This window comes from Chrysemys picta, chromosome 2, assembly GCF_011386835.1.
Source record: "Chrysemys picta bellii isolate R12L10 chromosome 2, ASM1138683v2, whole genome shotgun sequence".
Taxonomy (NCBI): Eukaryota; Metazoa; Chordata; order Testudines; family Emydidae; genus Chrysemys; species Chrysemys picta.
Genome location: NC_088792.1, coordinates 145357710 through 145384415, shown reverse-complemented (window position 1 = coordinate 145384415; position 26706 = coordinate 145357710).

Here is a 26706-nt window from a genome sequence, read left to right as displayed (position 1 = left end):
TTCTTAGTTGGAATATTGTGCATTGACTCCATCTCCTGCCTTTCTGATCCACATATAGAGTGGGTTCATTCTAGGCCACAAATAATACTAGGAGTGTAATGAAGTTTGCTACTTCTTGGGTTTCAATGAACTATGGGGATCTAATACAGAAAATAGTGAACCAGATCCTGCCCCACTGGCAAAAGAAATCTCTAACTGTGGTACAGACAGAGTGTGACAGGACTTTGCAATCATGTGCAGAGTCTGAGCTGTGCCTCAGTGCACAGAAGGAATTTGGGGCACACAAGACTAAGTAATGTCGGGAGCCCTCCCTCATGTGCTAAGAGAATGTGCGTGAAAATGTACACAATGCCAAAGAGGCTAATGCAGCCTTGCATTTACAATTGTAGCCACGGAGAAGCTCTAATGCCACCTTGTGGCCTGGGGGGCAGTTTGTGCAAGGTGCCATTGAATTAGACTACTCAGGCTAGGTGAAGGAATGAGGAATTGGCTCCTTTCCCAAAAGAATATGGAAGAAACAAGAGAGTGAAGGTGAGAGAGGAGAAAGTCTGACAAGGAAAATTTTGTGAGCTATTATTCATTACCTTCTTGTGAAACAAACCACCTATCAGAACTGCCAAGAAAAAAAGAAAAACCTTTCAGGGACAGGGAGAACTTCTATTTCAAAATGAGCAACAAATTATCAGAGTCTTTCCACTGGAAAGCTGCAGTGGATGACTAACTGCTGCCTTCTGCTCATTACTGCTATCAAAAGATGAATTGAGGTTCTTTGTATTCTCTGATAACTGAAGTTTCCGTTTTGCCTTTTCTATTTTTAAGAAATAGTTACAGATGAAGAGAAAATGTGCTCCAGTAATAGAGCCACATCAGGAAATCTCCTCCTCAGCTGCTGCTCAGAAACATTTGAAATGCGGCGTAATAGAATGCGGCTTGTCCCATAACATTTTTAAGTGACTGTGCTTCAAATGCAAATTTCTTCATTACTTTGAATCACATTACATTTCATAAATACTGTGCTGCACATAACTCCCCCCAAACAATTTCCTGAGAAAATAAAATGATGTGGTATGATGGTATGCATCTATTAGATAATACATAAAAAACAGCTTTATAAACGTATTTCATTTTAGTTGCTACTTAATGATTCAGTTTCAGTGGTTAGCTTACGGGTTCAGCCATTCCAATGCAATGAACCAGAATAGTCTTCAGAGCTAGAAACTCTATTATTTTGATTATTATGCCAAACATGATGGGAACATGTAGATTTATAAAACAACAAAAAAGCTACAGCTCGTTGACTAGTCCCTTTTTTCAGCATATCAGAACACTAACCAGAGGGAAACTACAGCTCTGTTATCATCAGTTCTCTGCAGAATTATTTGTAATTTTGGTATGAAGCTAATCCTTCTTGACAACATGGAATGAGACATAAAATCAAGACCTTGACTGCTCCTGCTCAATGAAGATCCCCTACTACTATTCCTAAGATTAGGGTAGTTAACCACAAAGTGATGACAAAATTCCAATTAAGGTAATTGCATCCTGCCCTCCTAAATTTTCTCAACACTTCTAATGAATAAAGTATTATTCACTTATTATTCTAAACTGTTGTACACTGTTGCTTATCATATGGCAGTGGAATCTAAATCATATCCAAGAGGTAGGGGAGAGATCAGTGGGGAGAGATATAGGTATAGGCACAATTCTGCCCTCAGATAATCTAGTACATCCTCATTGTCATTAGCGGAGTTGCACAGTAGTTTCACAGGCTCAGTTGTAGAGTCCAGCACCCGGCCCAAGTAGCCTGACTAGACACTGGATGGATGTTCAAGAAGAGATGAATAACTTTTCCCTGCCCCAGGCTGTAACATGGTTCTGCAGAGACTACTCCAGTCCAATGGAAATGTAAAGGAACACAAGCTTCAAGGTTGACTTATGCAGGGGCACAAGGAGGAAAAAAGAAGATCCCTGGCTCTTGTCTCCTCAGTGTGCTTATGACTTAACTTTTGCTAACCTTATAAGGTGCTACTAAGAAAGGTCACACCAAATACAGGTGTATGGGTCCTCCCACATCCAGGCCCCTCTTTTGCTGCAAAACGGTTCCCAGCAGTCATGGAGAAGGGATTAGATTTGTCCAAGAAGCAAAAAGTTTGGCCCCCGGTAAACCACTCAATTGCATGCACAGAGTTATATGTAACAAATAAATCACTGTAATAGTGTCGTGAATAAAAAACACCATTATGTTGGGAATATTTTGAATGAATGACACAAATGTTACATTAAGGGCACCCACAGTACATTCCTGCAACTTTAAATACACAGGAAATACACAGTTTCCTTTCAGGGTCATAATAGAAGAAATCCCACTAATAGAAGAATCAAGAAACAGCAAATTATTTGATGGTTAATCAATGCCAGTAAGTGCCATCTTAAATGGAAATACAGCAGGGATGAATGTGGCCTGGTAAAACATAGAATAATTGAAGAGATATCGTGAACACCAAGATTAAATCAGAAGAGTTATTGAAATGAAATAACTTGTTTGTTGTCTCCATTGTGACAAAATAATGAGAGTGACAGAATTATAGCATTATATTTAATAAAAAATCATTAATAACTACTTTCTCATGCAGCATTTACTACTGAGAGTTCATCATAGGCTAAGTGTCATTTTGGTTCTAAAAGGACAACTAGCCCCAAATGAATACTAATACCACATTCACAATAAATGGAATCCTGCAGATTGCTGAATGTCATCTGCAAGGTCCTGAATACCTTCAAAGTCCAATGACATCATGGACTGCATTCAACACATTGTAGGAGGAACTCGGTGTCCTGCAGTGACACTCCCCAACTGGCTTACCAATCATGGTGATATAATGAGTACAGTCCAAAAACTGTTTATTAACAAATACTCATTTCACACAACTGGCAGGAACTGCTGGACATTTCATACTTCAAGGAAAAGCTATTAATTTATACAACATAAAATTCAAATGCTAAATTTAATCCCACTTTAATTTAGATAATTTCATTCAATGAAGCCTGAAGCACGTCTTCTGTATAAGACTCTGACATAAATTCAAATACAACTAAATGTTATTTAGTCAAGTAGAAGTGTGATAATCATTATTATACTCCAACACAGAATGAATTGCATTGGCAACTGAGTGTTTAATACAATATTTATTTTTTCTTAGCCCTAGGCCAAGCACTTTTCTACTAAATTATGTAAAAAGGCCTGGCAGTTAGGTTGCCCAAACACTTCCATTATAAAAGGCCAGAAGGAAGGACTATACTGAATTAGACCAGTGGTCCTTCTAGTTCAGTACCCTGACATGGCTAGTACCAGACACTTCAGAGAAAGATAAAAGAAATTCTGCAGCGGATAGTCATGGACTAACCTTCCCAAAGGGTTGGGCAGGGGATTCTAACCACTCAGTAATTTATTTAGAGGTTGGCTCTTTTCCAATTGTTTATAACTTTTGTCAAATTTTCAGCTTTCAGGTTCATGTTTTCGTGGCTTGGTCTTTGCACAAGAGTGAATTTTATGAGACGTTTGAGCAAAAATGAGTATCGGCTTGTCTACACAGGACGGCAAAGTTCTCTAGAGGTGTGTGACTTGTAGAGCACGCAACATGTTGTGCTCTAACTGCCCCCTGTAGACCCTGCTGGCATGCTCAAAAAACCCGTATGTAGAAAGGTTTGCTAAAGCAAACTAGATACCATTTACAGCTGCCAGCAGGGTCTACAGGGGCAGTTAGCGTGCAACATGTTAGAGTGCTCTACGGATCACACTCCTCTAGAGCGCTCTGCCACACCATGTAGACATTATAACAAAACTAACTGCAACTTTTTGAACATGCTCTATAAGGGATCTGTGCTGCAATTAATGTACATGTTGTCATCTAATGCTGCCTAGATATTAGTTTCACAGTATGGAATTTCTTTCTTCTATTTTTTTTCTTTAAAAACACTACGAGGAAACTATTAAAAATTGTTAAGAAAAGGTTAAGCTTTCAAAGTGAATCACTTAAACCAGGAAATGTTAAAGTTAAGATTTCTTTCACAACCATATCTCTGAAATTTATATGTATGCATTACAATACAGGCCCGCTGTTTGCCCTCGTTATGGCTGTTTTGCACTATTTCAGCAGCATAAAGCCAGTATAAACAATCAAGTCGGGAATTCTCTAATGCTAATAAATACCATATTGTCACGTAGTGCATATTTTATATGTGTAACCCTCCTGCCATGTGATTAATGGTAGCAAAAAGGGCCAGATTTATCTAAGGTTCCTCTTGATAAATAATTAAACTGTATCAAGCTCCCACCCAGACACCTGGAAAACCAAATGCATCTTCCTTTGGTGCCCTTAATAGGCAGAAATTCCCTGCTTACAAGCTCTCAAAGCATGGGTACAAACAAGTGGAAATGGGACAGAGCTATAAACTTGGAAAAAACACAGCAACAGAATATACATGCAGATAAAGTGTAATGTACCATCTGAACTCAAGTAACTTCACATTAGTCCATTATGAGACTGTGCGGTTGAACCCAGGCCAGCAAAGGGTTGTCACCACAGGTCCTTCAACTCTGGGTGCCTTAAATGCTATGCTGTTGCTCACATCCCTGACACCAGCAACCAGCCTACAAGCATGCAGGTCACACCGTCAGCTTACTTTTTGCAAAATGACCCCAACACCCCCCTCCAGTTCCAAATATCCCCAAAACTATCTCCCTATGACAATCTGCTGAGGTTCCTAGATTTGTTAGTTACAGGTCTGTCTCATCTTACGCTAGGGTTACGTTCCGCGGTCAGCGCGTAAAGCGAAAACTGCGTAAAATCAAAATTACATTGAGTGTAATGGTGGGCGGAATCACCTGCACTACAGGAACAGTATTTAAACTGTTATTTTTCTCTTTTTTTTGTTTTGTTTTTGCCGACCGTGTAAAGCTGAATTTGTGCATGTTAAATGCGCGTAAGATGCGACAGACCTGTACTGTGTTACCACACTCAGTCTCAGCAAGTGAGAGTTATGTTGCTAAGCTGTGTGACAGCTACCTGGCACATCAGCTTGTCTGCCTTGCCAGGACTCTGACATTCCAAACCATGCCTTGCAAGTAACAAACAGTGAACCCCAACTCCCGAGTTCCCTAGAGACATCTCCCTGCAGTTCCCAGAGCTCTCCTTGAACATTCAGAGAAGTTGTTAGGTTCACTGCTCCTTTAATGAGACAATAACTGACTACAACACCCTGGGCAGTCACCTTGTGACAGATTTATGTTACTAATTTGTCTGGGGCGTAGGTGATCAGGCTGATGCCACAGGATTGTTAAGGGAGGAGATGATGAAACACACCAAGTGTCTAAATTTTAAAGCTTTATTAATAAAATAATAAAATAGCAGCAGAGAATGCTAGGAACGCTCCCACGTCACTCGGGGGAAGAAAGAAAGCACTAGTGCCCCAAGCCCTAACCCACTTTCATACTCACACATGCATTACCCAAGACTGGCCAGGCCTGGGTGTAACGTCAGAAGAAGGGGGATGGGGGGAAGGATGGACGAGAATGCTGTCCTGGGCCCAGGCCATCCAAGTCTGCTGTTGCTCTCCAAATTGCTCCAGCTCTCAGGAGGGTTTTAAGTCCTGGATCCTCAGCGAGGATGCTCCGTTCGTGGACCTCTGCTCCTGGAGCCCTCTGTGCCAGTCCAAAGTGGCTTTCTGTGGTTTCTTTAGCTTTCCCAAAACACCGCAGCTCCTGGGATGCAAGGCTCGGCCCCTCCGCTTGTCGTCTCATCTGTGTTTTCAATCTCCGCGGCCCTGGACTTTGTTTTCTTTTTCGCTGGCCTTGCTGTCTTGCAGGTCTGTACAGTTGGATATTTCTTTCTCACGGTTGCTCGGGCACATTCAAGCCCCCGTCTTTCTCAGCTGTCAGCCAAGTCTTGGCTGTGAGCAGTGTCCTTAGGCGGCTGTGGCCAATGTCTTATCTTCCAACTGAGCTGAAATGTTGAGTTAACCCGTTCTTTGCTCTCTTCTTTTTCTCCCCGCCCCCTCGGTCTCTCGTACCTGCAAAGGAAACTTCCACTCCCCACTCACACACCTTTGACACTCCCCAAAATGTTTTGTGATGCTTGCAACAGCATTAGAAATATACAATGCTGATCTACCTTCCCAGGCGACTCCCTGAGGGAGGGGGCTTTGGGGTATGACATTCCCCCCGTTTACTCTGAATCAACAATTTGTTAGGAGGGGTCACCACTTAGGTTTCCATCCTCCCCCTGGATGGTGACAAAGGTTATGGTTGGCCTTCTACAGAAACAGCAATATAGCATACATAAAATTATTAAGACAGCCACACTTGCATACACTAGCCAATAATGGCTTCTGGTTTCATCAGTTACATAGCATAACACATCTCCCCATTGGCACAGATGCCCCACCCGAATGGCGGTGGCGAATGCAGCTTTCTCCTGGTTATATGTGTGTTGTAATACTGTGAAGGAGGAGGCATCTGTTTGAACATGGAAAGCTGCTCTTGGATGTGCGTCCATGGGAGAAACACATTGGGTGTAATCCATGAAAAATTAAACACAACAAAGTTAGAAACATTAACAGTCTGTTGCAGAACGGCGGGCCAATGCACCGAAAAATTTTCTGTTTGTGATTTTAACAGCAAATCGAGAGGAACCCTGAGGTTTGTAGTTCTCCAAACACACGCCGAGGTATTGGTAAACAGATGTGTTGCAGTGGGGGCATATCCCGATGCCTCCCCTTCCCAAAAGATGTGTCGACCCTCCTCATAAAAGCGTCCTGGCATTGCCTTCTCCTTACACACTATTTGTGGGGGCTCTATAGGCCAGAGTTGCCAGGTGTTGTCTTCTGCAATCCATATGTGCTGATAGTCCGGGGATGCAGTCAGCACATACCGCTTAGTCGTGTCATTTGGGGGAGCCACCTCCCAAACATCACGATGGACCACCCAGTCCCAGAGGCAGCCTTCCCAAAGGCCTGGTTGAATTTTTATGTTTGGGGCCCACACTCCTTTCATGGGACCGAAGGCAGTGAAGGAGCAGGCTATGCCTGTACACTTCCAATTAGTAAGCCTCCAGAAATGGCGAAAAGGCCATTGTTCTCAGGGGATTCCGGAGGGGGGATGAATCTCTCCAGGCCAGACTGCATGGAGCACATTCTCCTGTATGCTACAGACTTGTTGGGTTAAGTATTGTTGGAGCTGGGAGCATACAGAATCCCATGCTAGCTGATCCCTGTCCTCAACTATGGTCTCAATTAGTCCCTTTAAGGAATCCTGCGTGTGGAGGGCCAATTCAGCAGTATGTTTGAGGGCAGCAGAGGCCACTGTAAGGTGGGTGACATCTGCACTTGTGGCTAGTCCCAGGGCCTTCTCCAACTGTCCCAACTGCTCATCTCTCATGGCCCCTTGCTGAATATTCCAAATACTAGCTGCCATATGGGTCCCATCCCATACGGAACCCACCATGGTGTCCCCCCCCCCTCGGTCTCTCGTACCTGCAAAGGAAACTTCCACTCCCCATTCACACACCTTTGACCCTCCCCAAAATGCTTTGTGATGCTTGCAACAGCGTTAGCAATATACAATGCTGATCTGCCTTCCCGGGGACTCCCTGAGGGAGGGGGGCCTTGGGGTGTGACAACCTACTTGCCCACCTGTAAGGCTAGCCCTGAGTGTGGCATAAAGGCTTTATCCATTTGAATTTGGGATGGTAACATTACTCAACATGGCATTACCATCAGCGAGTTACACAAGTCATTGAAAATGAGTGCAAATAAAACTTTCAGATGACATCTTGCCATCACATAGTCCATACATACCACATCTGCTACAAGACAACAATTTCAATGGTTTTATGCATTTTATATTTCTTTTGTTGGAATTATTTTAATCTCCCTTGCTAAGTCTGAGGTTTAGCATACCAAGTCTAGGTCTCAGAGGGAGGCATAAAATCTTCTTGAAAAATAAATAGAAATAAAACCATGTATGTATTGTAACAAAGTAACTGTGTTGGCTACCTGAGTATTTCCTAGGACAAAGCTTGGCAATCCCCAAAGGCGATAGCTCCTCTCATATGAACTCACTGGCTCAAGTAGTAATTCAGAGAGAAAGCCATAGGTGTGTTCCTTAGGACAGATATGGTCCTTTTGTTTAATTAACTTGTGCCTGCAGCCATTTTTCCAGGGTTTGTGCTTGTTTGCACTAGTCCACCAAAACCAAACTATTTAAACTTGATTTATGAGCTTTTCTCTGCTTACAGGATATGATACAGCAGTGATCTTACAATAACAAAGAGAGCAAGCTCTCACTTTACAGAATGACAGTGTTTCTTTTGTTTTTGTACTTTGTAGAGTTACCATTGACTCCTAGAAATTGTATCAGAACAGCCAGTTTTTGCTTGGTACAGTGTATTTAGCAAACTCTGAAATGTGAAAATTTCTAGAAAAGCCAGTCTAGCACTGGCTATAATGTCATGCAATTTCCTGACCTTTGCCTGCATACCAGGTCTTTTGAATAATTACAATGATATTTATAAAAGGCAAGTTAATTTATTCATGGTGAAATCTGAAAAAGAGCATTCTCACCATTGTGAAATGCAGGGGAAAAGGCAAAGTTTGCAAATTTCATCTGTAAGGCAAACGGCTTGTTCATTTTCACATGCTGAGCTCTGAATGATATATTGATAATGTTGTTGAAATGGTATTTTGTTCCCAGAAAACTATTAACATTTTCATTAACATTAGACAAGCTTTGCTGTTGCTTCATCTCACTGCCATCTGAAGGGCACCCTACACAATTCCTCTATAATACAACCTAAGTGAGCAGAGACCAATTTATACTTCAAAGTTTCAAATCTTAATCTTCAGAATTCAGCACTTTATTCTCCAGAGTCTGTTCAGTCCAAGACATTAGTAGTTTCCTATTTTGCACAATCACCTAAGAGATCAGAATTTTTGAGTGGCTTGGGAATTAAAGCTTTGGCTGTTGGTTGTAAGCAGTGGGTTGAATGGAAGGTGCTTTTTAAGACGGGGCTGGACCCTTACAGGACCAACCAGTCAGTTGGGACTGTGCCATTAAAGGACGGATATACAGGACATTATGTAAGATATTATTACACTTACAGTATTAACAGTGAGGATATCTAAGGGTATATTCTATGTTGGCCACTGACATGTTGCATAACTTTGAACAAATTCCTGAATTTCTTCCTGTCTCAGTGTCCCAGTCTGTAAAACTGATAAAATCACAACACCTAACTAATGGGATGTGCCAGGCATTTGAGATCCACATTGATTAAACACAAGGAACGACAGCTGTCATTAAAAAGTAATCATTTGTCTGTGGTTTCCACATAGTTATTTCCTGTGCTAGATATATAGTGATAAACCTCAGAAACTGCTGTGTGGTGACTGTTGCCAAATACTAACTTCTTATTGGTGACAATCTTATTATTTTAAAATGATTATTAGCATTAAATACTCAGAATTAGCAGGTGAAGAGTAAGTACAAGTCAGTGCAGCAGTAGCAGCACCACACTTGTGGTTGAATTACAGATGCCACCTTTTTTGGACTTCTTTTGTAAAATATCTCTCACATTCTGGAACTCTGTGCCTTGCTCCACCTTTTCCTCCTTTGAGTGCTGATTCAGACAAAACCAATTATATGAACATACTGTTTGATTACGAAGCATGTTTAGAAAAAAATCTACTTTTGGCTAGAAACTTAAATGTTTATGTAACTCAAGGGGCAAGTGCATGTAAAGATGTCCTCTAATGTCTGACCCACAAAAAGGCTAACAATTACTTCTGTAGCTGAAGTGAGAGGAGTCTAAACTGTAGATGTGAAGGTCCAGGGTGCAAACTCTGCTGCTGGTATACATGGGAGGTTGTATGTTTCCATATGATTCACACAGTCAAAAGACATTTTAAAAAGGCTTTGTACTTGAAAATGATGAGCATCAGTTATGGTATTAATCACCAAAATACAGGGGTTCCACATTTGTCATATTTGTAAGCTACTGGTATTATACAGTGGCACATCTGATGGTTGAGAGATACTCTTCACATTGGCAAGGATGGGGGAGCAGACATGTTGCATACATGGTGGAGTGCAGACAAGCACATTACCAATGCAGTTACTCCTGGCTGCATCCAATTTCCAGGTGCTCAGGAGAGGCTGCAGAGTGTTTCAGGAAATGATGAAAGACTTAGGCCTTGTCTACACTGCACAGTTTGGTTGACAAATGTCAGCTTTTATCGACAAAACAGTGGAGGTGTACACACCACACTGCTCCTCCCACTGATTAACTCTTCTGCTATGCAGACAAAATAAAATGAGAGGTGTTGAGTTTTTTTCGACAAAGTTAGATTGACACAGTGTCAATGTCATCACTGGGCTTGCTAATGTCACTGTAAATGGCCTCCAGGAGATGTCCCAGAATGCCCATCCTGACCACTCTGGCGGGCAGTTTGAACTCTGCTGCCCTGCAGCCAGGTATACAGGAACGACCCTCTCCCTCCTTCCCCACAAGGCCCAGGAATTTTTGAAATTCCATTTTCTGTTTGCTCGGCACGGAAAGCTCACATCACATCTTCTCCATCGACCATGCCGGCTCCAGGCAGCAAATGCTCTCCTGCTTGGAGTACACTAGAGTTGTTGGATCTGCTGGGTCTGTGGGGAGAGGAAGCTGTGCAGTCTTATTGCTGGAGTGGAGCTGGGAACTTCGATACCTACGGGCAGCTTTATCATGGCATGTTGGAGTAGGGCCTCAAATGGTCCATGCATCAGTGGTGTGTGAAGATTAAGGACCTGAGGCAGGCGTACCAGAAGGCAAAGGAGGCAAACCATCACTCTGGTGCTGGGCCAAAGAGCTGCTGCTTCTACAAGGAGCTGGACGTTATCCCCGGTGTCGACCCCAACTCCACTGCCAAAAGCCCCCTATATATTTTGAGGGGAGGATGGGGGAGGGCTGGAGACAGTGTGCAATGGACTCAGTCCCAAGAATGAAGTGTGGATGAGGAAATGGAGTTGGATGACAAGCAACAGGGTCATTGGTAGTGCGGCAAGCCAGGACCTCTTTTCCACTCCGGAGGGTTCAAGCTAGTCCCAGCACTCTGGCTCTGGCATGGATGATGCAGGAGAGAGAAGCTCTGGTAAGTGCTCATTTTGATTTGATACTGCTTGGTTACATGAGGTAGAGCTGTCCTTTGTTTTGTTATATGTTAGAAGTGGGTTAAGGGATATAAATCTACAAGACTAGCCGTGTTTTCATCTGCTTCCCTTTCTCCTATGCAGCTATGCAGTGGGAGCCCTGTGGAAAAGTTTGTTAATGCACACTAAGATTTCACGGGAATCCTCCAGAGAGATCTCTATGAAACTTTCCTGGAGGTACTCGCCAATCCTTTGCGAAAGGTTCCTTGGCAGAGCTACTTTGTTTCTTCCCCCATGTAGGAAACTTTGCCATGCCAATCGGCAATTGACAATCACTTCTGCAGGAACCAAAGCAGCACACAGCAGGGCAGCATAGTGGCCCGGTCTGAAACCACACCCATGCAGGAGTGCACCCTTGCATCCTGGTTTACCCTCAGGAGTAAGATATCGGCTTCAATCACCCCCGCCTGTGGAAAATGGTGGCAGAATTTACAGTAGTGTCCCTATGTGCTTACAGTGATTCCCTTAAAAAACTACATAGACCCTTTGCCCCATCTTGGACCTTCTCCCCCGTCCCACCCTGACCCAACTCACCACATATAGGGGGCTCGCCAAGCTGTGTGCTTGCCAAGGGAGAGTGAGAAAGAGGTGTATTTAACTATTATGATTCAATGCTGTGAGTGAACTCACAAAACTGCCCACTTGTGTCTTATGCTTATGCAGATGTGCCCTTCAGGGGAACCCCCTGAACACCAGCAGAGTGCCTTTGTCAGTCAGATAAGGAGGTGAACCAGGAGGAATAAGGAGGACATGTTTAGGAAGGTCCTCCAATCATCTGACACCACAGATCAAGATCACAGGCTGTGGAGAGAGACAATTAATGAAAAATTGAACAGAGAGAGCTAGGTAGGCTGGGTCTCCCAGAATCACTATGGGCATTTTAATATCCCCCATTGGAATTCTTCTGGTCTGGAAAGAAAGTCCCTGCTTGCAGCGTTCTATATAGGCCAGTGTTCCTGAAGATGTGTGCATCATGCACCTTCCCTGACCACCCCACGTTGATGTCAGTGAAATGACCCTGGTGATCCACAAGCACCTGCAATATGATAGAGAAGTAGCTCTTTCTATTGACGTACTCCATCACAAGATGGTCCAGAGCCAAAATTGGGATATGCATGCCATTTATCACCCTGCCACAGTTAGAGAATCCCATTGCCACAAAGCCATCCACTATTTCACACTTGTATTCCAGAGTCACAGTCCTTCATATCAGGATGCAATTAATGGCCCTGTATCCTTGTGTGAACGCAACCCCTACAGTGGACTTCCCAACTCCAAACTGATTTGCAACTGACTGATAGCAGTCTGGAGCTGCCAGCTTCCACACAGCGATCACCAGGCACTTCTCCACTGAGAGGGCAGCTCTCATTTTGATGTCCTTGCACTGCAGAGCAGGGACGAGCTCTGCACACAGTTCCATGAAGGTGGCTTTGCGTATCCGAAAGTTCTTCAGCCACTGCTCATCATCCCATACCTGCACAACGATGCAATTCCACTACTCAGTGGTTGTTTCCTGAGCCCAATAATGACGGTCCACCGTGTGCAGCTGCTCCATGAATGCCAGAAGTAATCTGCAATTGTTTCTTTACATGGCACACATGGATTCTTGTTCAGATTTGCAGCTCATGAAATACTGCATGATCAGCTGTGTTGTGTTCATAACACTTATCACAAGACTAAAGAGCAGTGCAGGATCCATGCTTTCAGGCTGAGATGGCAGCTGCACAGTTTACAGAGGCCATGGACTGATAGAACAGAAAAAAGTGCATCATGGGAGGGCGAGCCTGCAACCCGGATGCATGGTGATCTATTCCCCATTCCCACAACTCCTAGCCGGTGAAGGTGGCGAGTTGCACAGTGGGACAACTACCCATGGGGCACTGTTCTTTCTATGCTAGAGCACCAGATATGGACGTGCTCTGCTAACACAAGTAGCATTGTGTGAACATGCAAAAGTGATGTAATTATAATGGTTTATGATCATCGGAATAACTTGTGTCAACTTAACTCTATAGTGTAGACATGGCCTAAGGCTTCAGCCCTGTCTACTGATTGAGGTATCACATTGAGGGATCAAGGGCTCCCAGCCTTTGCAAAAGGAAGTACCATCTTCACTGCTAATAGCGCAACCATTTGGGAACCAAGGTGCCTAGGGTAGCCCACAATGAAAATACCAATGTCAGAGCAGACTGCAAAAAGGAGAGCAGATTCTCCCAAAACTGTAGGATCCAACTACAGTTGGAGGCACAAACCAGTCACAAACTGTGCTCCAACACTGGTTATCGAGAAGCTGAAAAAAAGATATCACACGGCCCCCTTTATTGCATTCCAGTCTCTGACTCCCAATCAACAAATAGGTCCAGTAAAGTGAGAAGTTATTTAAAACTCTACTCACTATACAAAATGTTCTTCTGATCCCCAAAGAGACAGCCACATTATCAGATCAATACTACCTTGGATCTTACCTAAAATACCACACTTCCGGCCAATCCTTTAGTATCTAAAAACTAAAGGTTTAGTTATAAAAGTAAAGGAGTTGTTAAATGGTCAAAGCAGTCAGATACAAACATATGATTTTAGAGTTCATAGGAGAGGTTCTTAGCAGCTTTGGTGAGTTTGTTGGCTTGTAAAATCCCTCTGGAACACATCAAAAGCTTGAAAGCTTTGCTCAAAGCTTCAGTTTGTAGAGAAGTTACTCCAAAGATGAGAAACAGCTTTGAAGACAAAATGGAGAAGATGCAGCTGCCTTCTTATATCCTTTTCCATGTGGCTTATACATCCTCTCGCCCCAACACAAGCTCACAGCACATGGGCATGGAAAAGTACTTGGAGTCCTCTGTCCACAGTCATGTCCCTACATGTCCTGTTGACACATAGGCGTAGAGCCCAGCTTCTCTCAATGGGTTCATTATACAGCTGATTGCCCTTGGGCCATTAAGCAGGCTGGATAGTGCTGATGCCACTCTGTCTGGGGATGTCACCCAGATATAGAGCACAAGTTTGAGATATTAATATATCATACATATTTATAATTCACAGTACAAAGATGATACATACATATAAATACACTTACCATTTTTAGCAAATTATAACTTTTCCACTGATACCTTACATTGTATATCTCATATGATTCATAACAATTTTGTAATATTGATATGTATATTATAATAAATGGTTACCAATATTCCATATAGCATCATACAATTATCTTGTAATCACCCTCAAATGTTTGTTGGGAGGCTGCTTATCTAGGCTATTCTGCTGTCTTCCTGCTTATTTGTCCAGCAGTCCCCTAATTACACTAAATCAATACATTCATAGAGTAAACCTAATATAGTTATAGAGAGACTCTCTCACTAAACAGGTCACAAAGTAAATATACAATTATTACAGACCAGCATTTCTAGATTATTACACAACATTTCTATGTCTGCCACAGACATGGCAAGTCTAAAAGCAAAACTTTTAAATAATTATTTTCTCTTTTTTCCAATAGAAATTACGTCAACACCCTTAATTATGCATCTGAGATACAAAATTCAAAAGCATAATTTGAACACCCAGAAGGTTAAGTGTTTTTCCAATACAGATTTTTGGCTCAGCACATTATAAGGATAGAAATTAACTGTGAAATTCAGATTTTGGTTCCAGCTGATTCTGAACATGTCATAATTAGAGGTGTGTGGATGCAAGGTTTTGTTCCAGGCACATCGCTATCCACTATTTTGAGTTATAGATTTATCTACCAAAGATATACATTTCCTTTGTCCTTTATTTGTTTTATACAAAAATGTCTTATATTCTCTGATTACTGAGTATTACTGAATCTCATTGACTTGTTTAATTCTCTTGCTTTCACCACTCAAACCCTAGAACAAAGTTAAACCACACACACACACAGAGAATTTTGCTTGCACACTCTGTGCTTTGGTGATGATGGCAGGCAGGTTACACTTATACAATAGATTTATCTAAATCTGCAACAGTAGTTAAAAAAAATCAGTTTATTTTGGGGGTGAAATTCACCCCTCCTCAAAAAGCCTGAGAAGACAAGCTTTGTGTTGGAAACCAACTGGATTAGGGGAGACAGATTATACATGAAAAAGGGCAAGTCACAAGGCTCCAGAGTATCTCCAAGGGGAACTGATATTGGAGCAAATGATTGGAACAACCACCACTGCTACTCTATGAGCCATCACTGAGTCCTTCCCCGGCCTATTTCCAGTGTTCCTGGTGGGGCTATTCAGTGCCCTTTCCCTGATGGAAAAGGATAGGAAGTTCCCCAGTTGCTCTGTTTGTGCTTGCCCTCACTGGTGTTGGTATTTCATAGCACAGAAAGCCTTGCATGGGGTCTCTGCATCCTCTTCTTTGTTTACCTGTAATACATATTTTAAGACATGTGACCAGTAACAGCTGTAAACCAAACCAGTTATCCCATGTCTGGTGTCTCAAGAGAAAATGACAACTACCTTATCCATCAGATTCTCTTTTCACATTTTTGCTAAAAATTAATTATTTTCATTTTTTCTGCTTTCCTTCTCTATTTGGTGTTCTATTTTTCTATTTGATTTTTTACAGTTTCTTTTTTCAACTACAAACTGTTATTATCCCCTCTCTATGCTAATCCTCTCTTTCGCTGTCTGTGATTATCACTCCTTTATTTCAGACCTTGGCTTCTTACCTTTTGATTCTCTAATTGGCTTTCCTACCATCTTATCCTATTTTGTTTCTTCTGCATGCAACCTGACCTTTTTAATTATTACCTGGCACCTACATTTTCCACTCTCATCATCTTTCCTTGCATTTTTTCATCTTTTCTACACAAGAGCTCCATAGTTGTTCTCTCTGAATGTTTTTATTTCTCACAGACATAAATAACTTATTTAATCTCAAATTTATTGTCTATTAAAAATTCAGAAATAATGTCATTACTGGTCTGTAATTAAGCACATTCTGACATCATGATAATCACTTTAAGTACGGAAATAGCTAAATCCATTAATGATAAGATAACATGACCAACTATATCCTGCCTTTTTTTTTTTTTTTGCTTCACTGCCCTAGCCACATGATAACAGCTGCAAGGGCAAGAGAATTTGCATCATCTACTAATCCATTTTAATACAAGGTTTCTATCTTGTCAGTATTCAGAAACCAGTGAATAGACACATAAAGTAACTGATTATAGGTGATTTAAAAGTAGGACAGGATGTAAGCAAATGTAAATTGTAGTCTCCAATGGCATTTCCTTCAGTTATTTCTTTCTAACATGTTCAAGCCTCCAGGATCTTTCATAATTGTCTAGGTGAGCCTCTTCACATTAGAGTGATTTTTAGAAAACATATTTTATGTATAAAGTCCTCTTATTTTTATGCATAACAGGTGCACACCTCAAAGCATCTGTATCTTTCTCTGACACACAACCAAATCCTAATGTGTGGGACACACAAAACTAAAATCTAAAGACAAAAAGGTAATAATTTTATACCATATGCAAGAACGTATCCAAAACACACTATATTAAGGACCAATCTATAGTGATAGACTCAAGGAGATCAATCTAATTAGCTTAACAAAGAGAAGGGGTGACTTGATTACGGTCTGTAAATACTACATGGGAAACAAATATTTGATAATGAGCTCTTTAATCTAGCAGACAAAGGCATAACACAATCCAGTGGGTTTTCACTTCATCAGGTGGGTATTGTAGTTTTAAGAATGCTTGATAGAGATCTTGTAGGTTCTTGTCTCTGTCTGAGGGATTGGAGCAAATACGTTTGTATCTTAGAGCTTGGCTGTAGACAATGGATCATGTGGTGTGTCCTGGATGGAAGCTGGAGTCATGTAGGTAAGTATAGCAGTCGGTAGGTTTCCAGTATAGGGTGATATTGATGTGACCATCGCTGATTAGCACAGTGGTGTCCAGGAAATGGACCGCTTGTGTAGATTGGTCTAGGCTGAGGTTGATGGTGAGATGGAAATTGTTGAAATCATGGTGGAATTCCTCAAGGGCTTCTTTTCCATGGGTCCAGATGATGAAGATGTCATCAACGTAGCGCAAGTAGAGTAGGGGCGTTAGGGGACGAAAGCTAAGAAAGGGTTGTTCTAAGTCAGGCATAAAAATGTTGGCATATTGTGGGGCCATGCCGGTACCCATAGCAGTGCCGCTGACTTGAAGGTATATATTGTCCCCAAATGTGAAATAGTTGTGGGTGAGGACAAAGTCACAAAATTCAGCCACCAGGTTTGCTGTGACATTATCAGGGATACTGTTCCTGATAGCTTGTAGTCAGGGCCGGTGCAAGGATATTTTGAGCCCTAGGCGAAACTTCCACCTTGCGCCTCCCACCCCCCCCCTCCCCCCGGAGCATCGCTTATTATAAACTTTCAAAAATGAATACTGCATAACATGGTATTGTTCATTAGAATTAATACATATTCTGCTTGAAAATTTATTAATTTCATTATTTAGCCTACATATTTAATGAATATAAATGAATAACCAGACAGGGTGTGGGGCTGGCTGGCTTGGGGCAGGGGTCTGTGGCAGGGGTTGGCTGGAGAGAGGGTGATGTGGGGCTGGCTGGCTTCGGGCAGGGCAGGGGATGCGGAACTGGTTGGAGATGGGGTGTGGGGCTAGCTGGAGGCAGGGTGTGTGGGGCTGGTTGCAGGCAGGGCAGGGGGTGTGGGGCTGGCTGAGGGCAGGGTGGCGGGTACCACGGCTGTCCCTAGATGTTTTGGGGCCCTACGCAGCCCCCCCACGGGGGGGCGTGCCCCAGGCCTCCGTGGGGGAGGTGGGAGCAGGGGGGCCCACCTTCTGGGGGGGGGCAGGCTTCCGTGGGGGGGAAAGGCTTCCGTGGGGTCAGGGCTGGCTTGGGGGGGGTAGGGGGCAACCACCCCCCAGCACTCACTGGCGGCGCGGCTGGGGCCGGGTCTCTGTACTTCCTGCCGCTGGTGAGTGCAGGGCCGGCCCTGCTGCAGAGCGCAGGGGAGTGGGGGCAGGGTGGGGCTGAGCCGGAGCGGGGCTCTGGGGAATAGCTGGAGCAGCAGGGAGCAGTGCAGCGCCCCCGGTGGCCGGAGGAGGAATGACATCACTTCCCGGCAGGCTGGAACTGATCAAAGCCGCAGCGCCCCCTCGCACAGCGGCGAGAAGAGGGTTACACATTTAGCCGGCACCAGGTGAGCATCCCAGACATTTTGGGCACCGCTTTTTGGCCCCCTCAAATCTTGGCACCGTAGGTGGCTGCCTAGTTTGCCTGGTGGATGCATGGGCCCTGCTTGTAGTCCATCTTTGTGTGGAATGTTGGTTTAGAGGGCTTCTACACCCATAGTGGCCAGGATGGTGTTTTTTGGAAGATCACCGATGGATTGTAGTTTCCTCAAGAAGTCAGTGGTGTCTCGAAGATAGCTGGGAGTGCAAGTAGCGTAGGGCTTGAGGAGAGAGTCCACATAGCCAGACAACCTGCTGTTAGGGTGCGAATGCCTGAGATGATGGGGCGTCCAGGATTTCCAGGTTTATGGATCTTGGGTAGCAAATAGAATACCCCTGGTCGGGGTTCTAGGCAGGTGTACAGATCTATTCCTGTGCTTTTTCAGGGAGTTTCTTGAACAGATGGTGTAGTTTCTTTTGGTAATACTCAATGGGATCAGAGGATAATGGCTTATAGAATGTGGTGTTAGAGAGCTGCCTAGAAGCCTCTTGTTCATATTCCAACTTATTCATGATGACGACAGCACCTCCTTTGTCAGCCTTTTTGATTATGATGTCAGAGTTGTTCTTTAGGCTGTTGATGGCGTTATGTTCAGCACTGCTGAGGTTAAGAGGAAAGGGATGTTGCCAGAACAGTAACTTTGGAGACTAATCACAGATGTGATGTAGCAAGAGTAGTAGCTATACAAGCTTCCCCAGTGGCCCATCAACGTACTTCAGCTTTTACCCGAAAAGACCAATTGTTAGGAATAAGAGAAAAGCTAGTTCACTTTACAAAATTATTCCAACCTTTCTTCTCAGCTGAGACAGCCAGTGTGGGTGACATTTAGTACCAAATATGTTGGTAGGGTTTTGAGGTGTGTCTTCTTGGGACAGAGGTGAGACTGGGATCATATTGAATGTAAGCCAATCAATAGTCTTCAGTTGCTAAAGTCTGTTGATCATGACTGACCAGGTTGGAATTTGAAACAGCAACCAATGCACACCATTGAAGGCCTCTGGCCTCAGAGTATTAATGTTGCTTGACAGACATGTAGGTCAGGCTTAGTCTCCCAAATAGACACAGTGGTACAAAATATCCATTTCCATCTGTGAATGGCCATAGGACTACTGATCTAGCCACAATAATCAACATATTTCAACCTTGAAGTTTTAATTCCCTTTCAGTAGGAATAAAGTCCAACATCCTTTAGAAGCTACATTAGGTGCAAAATACATCATTCCTGATTTGCTAATCTCTACACTCGCTCCCCAAACACATAGGTCCAAAGTTACTGTATTGTTTCAAAATCCTGAATGGTATTGGCCCTATCTACTAGAGAGATTACCTCTCCTTCCTCATACTGGAAAAACCACATCTGTAAGAAAATGGGAATAATCTTTCCTTCAGGAGAAAGAACTTTCAGAGGAGCTGGACCAAGAGGCCAGAACTCGCTGCCAGACAAAAGAAGAATGGCCACTAACCTAGCTATATTGAAAACTAAATTTAAACCTCACATTTCTGACCAAGGAATCCTCTGAACAGTCATCCTCACACTTTTACTAGCATCACCCTTAGCCTTAACATTTCTCTTGTCAGCTCAGCTGGAAGAGAAATAATTTTATTTTTCCGTTTATATTTTGTAGAAGCATGGATGGATAGAGAATGATCATATTTGTACTACTTGGATAATAATAAAAAAAGCTAAATCCGTGTGAGAGAAATTTACAGCAGCCTTTGAGCCAAAGTAGAGCAGCGCTTCTAAAATGTGGAACGTCAGATGCATACTATATGTCTAAAAAGTAATCAACTGCACAAATCCACACCTCTGGGGAAATTTGGGTCCATAAATCAATGACAGGATTACATACATCCATACTCCAAGTAGATGTCTCATCTCAAACAGATACACTATGGCTAAAACTCTTAAGTATTTCAAGTCTGAAATTCAATACCAATTTCTAGATCAAGCTGAACACAATCTTCATTTTATTTAGCTGCTCTTTCACAATGTTTTGTATGAATAAGAAAACATACACAATTTCAGGTAAGTTTACAGCATTTCAGATAACATGCAGTATGCCTCTGTACACTGGGGAAACTTCTCTTAAATTGTCTGGCTATACCGAAAGAAGGGCAGGACACATTTAACATGGGTTTAATCAGGTCACAACTCTCTTATTAGATGTCTGGGACTACTTGGAAGATAACAGTGTACAGTGCAGGTAACCCCATGTTTATTCCGTAATTACCAAGGGGGCTTTTACCAGCTCCCCATCTTTTTCCATCCAGGTCCCTCCAGCAAATCCATTGCTGGAACTTACCAGCCCCCATTTTTAGAAAGGTTAAGGTGGGCTATGAGAATAGGGGGTTGGCTCCCTGTTGTACCAATCATAGGAGTCCCCAACTGTCCCCCATTCATTCCTTTAATGAACACCTCTTTTTAAGTTCTTTTCCAAGCCATTTATCCAGTCACTGTATAACTTCCCTATGGAGTACCTGCACTGGATATATGCCACAGGGATGCACTGGCAATTAGCTTGGCTGCCTCCCTCCCAAACCCAATTGGGTTCCCAGACACCTTTTACTGTCCCCCTTTTATATCGGACAAAACAAATGGGCTCCAAAACTCTACAGAGGAACACCATTCTCCCAGCCAGCTCGTGTAAAAGGAAGAATTCAGGTTCAGAGCTGCTCCTTTTAAACCCTGACCCTTTTGCAGCAGTTTTCATCCCCCCCACCCCTCCTCTAGCCACAAAGCACTATTCCCTTAATTTGGCCAGCAAGCCAAATACCCCCCTCCCCTCGGTTTAAGGTGCAGTGTGGTCAGTTGTATCATTTTAAAACCAGTTCAGCTAAAAAAGACCATGTTAAGATGGTCTTGTCACTTGTTGAGTAAAATTATTCAGACATGGTCCAGACATGGTCTACACTACAGTTTCAAACAATTTCAAAGGTGGTTCAACTTAAGCAGTTCAAAAACCTGTGAGAATTTTGAGGATATTTCCTCAAGATCACTAACTATAGGTTTATCAAGTATACCTGGGGTCACTCAACAACAGTACACTAAAGGGAACCATCTCCTAGGAATATGTAAAAGCCCCTTTAACTTTGATTTAAAAGTTACAGTTTAAAAAGATGTTCTATATGCAGACCTCCCCATAGTCCTGATCCAGCTCCCAATTAATTCAATTGGAATCTTTCCATTGACTTACACTGAAGTTGGATCTGCCCCCTCAGTCATGTATCAAACTTAAAGGTATCAGCCTCCTTCCTTACTTTCAACTAAATGATCCAAAATAATGACTATGCCATGCAGTGTATTCAGAGAGAGAAATTTAAAATATCCAGAAAGAGGTGATACAATTACTTGAACTCCTCCTGGCCGAATTCACTGAATTACTCCCCCAAGGATATTAAATTATTTTTAAAAATGCACAAAGGAAATACAAAAAGTAGAAATAAGAACAAGGAATATTTATATTAACTCTGGAAAGGTCTCAACTAATCCCCCATTTCATTTTTGGCTTAATTTCCACTGACAAACATTGTGCATGAAAAGACACTACAAAACGATGGATAAAGTGGACTTCATAGACTTATTATCTTTGCTCTGAGGTCATCTTCCAAAGAGATATGGTACCACAGTGGATAACATATTGAATGAATTCACATAAAGACTCTTTCTAGTCACCCTGATATTCTTCAATCATGCTTTCCTTTAAAAGTACTTGGCCACTTTGCTGCCTAGAATCAACTCTTCCAGGTACTCTCTGCTTATCAGTTCAGGTATTTCCTTTTCTTTATGATCCAATAGTTGTTGTGGCATCATGTTTCTACATGTGATGGATATAATCCTGCATATCTTATACAATGTATCTATCCCTAAATAGTCAAATCCTAAAATTTCTACTCTACATTTACTCAGGCATCAATGTCTATCCAACACATTGGATATACATGGTGAAAAATTACCTAGAACAAAAACGTTTAAAGATGAACAAAGCTGTGAAGCTGGTACAAGATCAAAAATGGTAGACAGACTACATTTGATTCCATCATTGCTGTTGACCTGATGAATGGGAATCAAAGAAGATGATGATTTACAAAGGCAAAAGCCCCACTGATTTCACTGGGACTTTCACCAGAATAATGACGGTAAGTATTTCAGGATTTCTTCCTATTGCCTTTTATGTAAAAAAACCCAACCAATCAACCAAACAAAACTTTAGCTGTATGATGTAGCTATCGTTGGAGGGCTCAGGACTCCTTAGTGTTATTATTTAATTTGCCATGAGACTATTGAGTACATTTGGGAAAGTCCTTTTGGGCAATATTTACATATTTTGTTGTCTAAAGTTAGACACAATGAATAGGACTCAATCTGAAGTGATGAGCACACGTGACTCCACTAAAAGTCAATGAAAGTTGTGAATCCTCAGCATCTCTGAAATCAAGCCCATATATTTAGGCCACTAAATATGGTTTTAGGTAAACTTTTTTTTTTTTAACTTTGGCTTTAAACTATTCTGTACCTCCGTTTACCCAGGTGTAAAATGTGCATAGTACAATTTACCTACTGTATCTAACAACGCAGGAGTGTGTTGAAACATCATTAATTACAGCTTGTTAAGCACTTTGATACCATAAGATTAAAGGTCCTGTTTAAGAGCATATTATATATATATATATATTATATATATATATATATGTGTGTGTGTGTGTGTGTGTGTGTGGTTACAAAAGGCTGGGGAAAAGCGGCAGAGAAAGCAGCCTAAGAAAGACTCTGAGTGACTTTTCTATCTTATTTGTTTCTTCTGCAAGAGTCAGAAATCTTAGTTTGAGGATGAGATGCTTAGTCAATTTTTGAGACTGGGGTTTTTATTATTATTATTTTTAAATATATGGCACTAAAGTATCACTTGAACTACAGTTTTCATTCTGAGAGGTGGGAGATGCAGTTGCTGCATATCTCTCAGGACTAAATCAAAGTCCTCCCAGATCAGTTCAGACTAATAATCAGGGCGATGTATTCAGGATATTTGTGAGCAAAGTGAAGTTACTCCTACCTCTTACATTACAATGTAATGTTTGTTTCACTTATAAATATCGAAACTCTAATCAAATGGGATGGAAGGGTCATTTTCACTCATCTGACAACACATTTTTGTGTGCACTTATGTTTAGATTAATTCATTGTCTGCACAGTGCTCTGAACATATTATGTGTTATATAAATACTACAGAGACAGAAACTACTAAGGTAGGAGAGAGAGAGAAGAAAAATGAAAAAAGATAACCACATACGTGTAAAATGCATTAAAGTTATTAGTGTATTCTGCTGAATATAAACTACAGAAAAGTGAGTATGTTGATACATGCCAGGTGTTGGAGGTGATAGCATTCCTTTAAGAAGGCTATTTCATACTGGTCACATCATACCATGGCTAAGTAATGGAATCAAAATACATAAAAAAACTCAGCTGTTATTTGTACTGCACAAAACATTAAGAGATCACAGCAAGAGTGCAGCAAATAACATTTAAATAGCTAAAGGTTCTCTCATGTTGGAGAAATAAAGCAAAGTTCACGAACCTTTAATTTCCCTTCATTCTGAGCCTTGAGAGGATTTAGGAAAATTCACAGAGATGCCTGCAGCCTAGTTATAGGAAGATAGATATTGCTTGTAAACTAGAATGATTGTAATATTTCCTGAGTGGTAGTGGTTTCCTGTTGCTTCAAGAAGACCTCTGCTCCCCATGAAATTACTGTTTCTTCTATAGCTATATTTCTAGTAAACTGAGTGGCTTTATCTCATTGGGAAATGCACATCTCACTACTATCCATTTAAAAACAAACAGGTTCTTGCAATTTATTTAAATTAATCTTAGCACTAACTCTTAATGATAAAATAATCTTGAAAAGATTGATTAGGCGATGGTTCTGTTATTGATGGTGAGTGTTCTTCCAAACAGGCAATAATGGAAGGAAAAAATTTGTTGATCCAGGGACCATTAGCAGGAACAAGATCCAGTTTCCTTTCAAAGTCAAGACTGCTTGAGGAAAGAAGCAGCTCACTCCCCATCTGGGATTGTTTTATTTTAAAGGAACTCACATTAAATGAAGAAAGTACACTTTAAAGTTGGGATTAGTCAAAGTACCTCAGCACATACATAACTTTTAAGTTATAGGGATTTCTTAAACATGGGCCTAAGTATTTTGCTGTACTGGGTCCTCAATACATCTTCTATTTAGATAACTGGGGAGGGTTTCTGACTATGATCATTCAAAGTAGTGTCATTTATAATGGACACTTATCTATACTCAGCTGAGACCACAATGCATATAGAAACTCAATTTAATAACTCAATAATTCCATAACAAATCACTCAAAGCTAGTCAGAGGGATCAGTTTCCACCAAGACCAATGTACTAAAACAAATATGGTGTTTCTTGGCTGAGGCATATTTGATTTCTATTAAATCAAAATAAATTATTAAAGTACTAAGAAATAAGATTGTCTCATTTTTCAATTCTCATGTCTCCTAAATGACTTGTCCAATTAGCACTAATTTTAAACACACACACACATACCCTTCTCTGGCAGAAAATCATGTCTGAAATTTCAGGTGGTCTGTTTTGATTTTGATGAAGTTTGTAGATAGCATGTGAGGAGTCTAAAATCTAACTTATATGTACGGGTATCTCCCCATAATACATACTGTTATCTATTTTGTTGAATACTATACACTGAAGGCCATACCATTCCCACAGCTGCTCCCCAGTATAATTCCATTTACTTCAATGGAGTCACTCCAAAATCACACCAAGTTAACCGAGAGCAGAATTTGGCCCTATATGTGTGTATATTCTCAGGAGCATACACTTCCATCTTAAACATGGTTTGAAAGCCTTGGGGAATATACTACATTCCTAAATAGTTAAACATGCTAATTCTTTGACTGCAGAAAACAAGAGGCTAGGGGAGGAAAACCTAACAAGAAACAAATATTTCTAACATTAGATACAGTAATTTGTTAAATGGCAATGAAAAATGTAAGAGTAACAAACATGCAACCCTGGAAGAATTCTAAGAGCTAGACTCAGGTTTTGAGAGAGAGAGAGAGAGAGAGAGAGAGAGAGAGAGAGAGAGAGAGAGAGAGAGAGAGAGAGAGAGAGAGAGAGAGTTAAACTAAAGCCAAGATGGCAATATCCATATTTTTTCTAACTATTTTGAGATATGTTCCTGATATGACAGTCTTGAGTCCTTACCATGCTTGATTTATTGATGTATAATAAGACACACCACATTACAAATCCTAAAACAAAACTCATACACCTAATTCAAAGAATCACCAGCATCACCAGTGTAACTAGGAACACAGCCTGCATAATCAAATCCCTTGATGTCTCTCATATATCAGGAAAACGCAGTGAGGACAACATCTCAGAATTAATGACAAGACCATCATGCTATTAGCTGTAAGATTAACTGCAATGCTTCAGAAAAGCAATTCCCTTTAGCCAAGCATTACTTGAATATTATTTTATTTTTTAAAAAGTATTACTAGCAGCATTCACTACCACTGATATAAATTGGTAGGAAACAAAATAAAGAGGGATTCTTATATTAACTAGCTCAAATTGACTTGGATCGGAACACTATCACGTGTTTTTTACAAACTTGCTGAAGGACTGTAAATGATAAATGTCACTGGCTTGGTAACAATAAATGCCAATAGATCAAGCTGGGACAAAGTAGAAAAACTTGGAAAGCAGTAACTCTGAAGAAACTATGGGGTGATAGTGGTCAACAAATTGGACAGGAATTTGCAGTATAACACAGCAGTAAAACAGTGCAATGCAATGTTTCATATGTGAATATCAGATTATCTTTGAAGTGGATTGATTTGGCTGCCCAGTCACTAACTAGACCTCTGGATGTTGCTTTACTCAAATCCACATCATTGGATTTTATAACATTATTCCTTGCGGATGGAGGTTTTAAGAGTATACATGAAGTACGAGAACCAATCAGGCTTTGATAAAATAAAACAAAACAAAACACCAAAAAAAAAAAAAAAAGACTGCTATCATCTTGAGCTACATGCTCACTTTTGGACTCTTAAAACCCTTGTTTGGCTTGTTCCACTATTTTTCATTTATTCCACCACTTCACTATTCACTTTGGAAGCACAGTCTTCCTTTACTTTTAATCATTTTTCTTTGCTAAGTTTTTTAATCACTGGATCCCTTGTGGCTTTATAATATT